This window comes from Penaeus monodon, chromosome 23 (assembly GCF_015228065.2).
Source record: "Penaeus monodon isolate SGIC_2016 chromosome 23, NSTDA_Pmon_1, whole genome shotgun sequence".
Taxonomy (NCBI): domain Eukaryota; kingdom Metazoa; phylum Arthropoda; class Malacostraca; order Decapoda; family Penaeidae; genus Penaeus; species Penaeus monodon.
This window is the reverse complement of record NC_051408.1, coordinates 186838-188419: the sequence shown is the minus strand read 5'-3', so window position 1 is coordinate 188419 and position 1582 is coordinate 186838.

Below are 1582 nucleotides of genomic sequence, written 5' to 3'. Positions count from 1 at the left end.
ATGCCCGTAGAGGAGTATGCATTCCGTGCCCGGGGTAACGCGGTAGGATGTCTCTCCTTTCCGATTTTGACCCATGAAGCGAGTACTTTCAGTCGAGTAGGCTGCGAGGTGCTGACAAAGCGTGAAACTTGTACCTTGCGATTGCATAGACAACATTCTGCCATAGAGCTTATGCCCCTTCTTTTGTAACTGTTTTTATCCAACGACCAGGGCATCAGAATCCAGTGTTGCATCGTCTGGACCATATGTGTGTTTGATGACAAATCTCTATCATGTTTACACAGTGGCGCTGCATATGTGTTCTATAATTCTCAAAAATTCTCTTCCTCCCCAGGCCTTACAGAAACCCATAAAGCAAAGCCTGGGTTGGAAGAAGGGTGTGCCCCTCGTAAAACCAGCATCTCTGCCCATTCTCTCCGAGACGAACAGTCAAGATCTTGCTCGGTAAATGTCTAAATGAGAGTTGAACGTGGGAAATGTGAACTTACCAAGGGAAGCGGCAAATCTCTAGTGAAGATTACTTGTCAAAACACTGATGAAGGTGTTCTGTTTTGCAATACTTATGTAATATAATAGAAGGAAAAACAACTACTGAATTTTATGTTAATATGCATATGAATAGATGCTTGATTTTCGCTTATCAGTGTGCGTTTGCCAAGATTTTTCTAATGGCCGATTATTTGGAACTCAGTCACATGAGCTAATCATGTCCAAAAGATCTCTCTTTCAGAAATCTCGTAAAAGCGCATCTCTTCAGAAAGGAACGTTCCGCAGTCGGTGTCGGCGTCGCTCGAGAATCCGCCAGATTCCCTACCAGAATGGGCTGTCCTTGGAGAAGGAGGAAGAGTGACACGCCCCTTTCGCTCTGTTCTCGCCAATGCTACCCGACGCAGAGTCAGATGAATAAGGAGTAGTTACATAACTTAACAGTATCATTAACTTTATTGTTTGCTTGCAATAGGTGTTAGATGTGCAATCATAAATCAGCATTGGAGAAGACATTTTTTAAATAGCAGTGAATAAGATTTATCTAGTATGTTTTTTTTTTTTTTACGCTTTGAAACATGTAAACTATTCCCACTAGTAACCAGCACAGAAATGGGTAACTCGGATGATATGGCAAATCTTTAAATTCTATTGTTCATTGCAAGTATGGTCATTATTGGGACAAAATGATAATCAAAATGAGCTTCATATTAAAAATAGGGATATCTTTAAAAAAAATTCTAATTTCGCATTTCACAAAATATTTACTTCAAAGGCTATTCACTAAAACCAGTCAGTGTGTTACGAGTGGACGCATGAACTTCATATTTGAGAGAGCTCTTCATTAATCCATTCATATGACTGTCTAGAAAGTTCACACGATTATGATCTGTATTTACTTAGATGTAAAAATAATCAGTTGCTGATATTTAGACTACAGACTATGATGTATATACGAGTCTTCGCATTTAGGTATTGCGTTCAGCGGCTATTTCACTGAACACGTGGAGGGCACAGGCCAGGTGTGCAGAATACGCCCGGTTGTGGTCTACTACTACCTCCTTGATGATGCTCTTATGGTGACGGAACCGCGCAC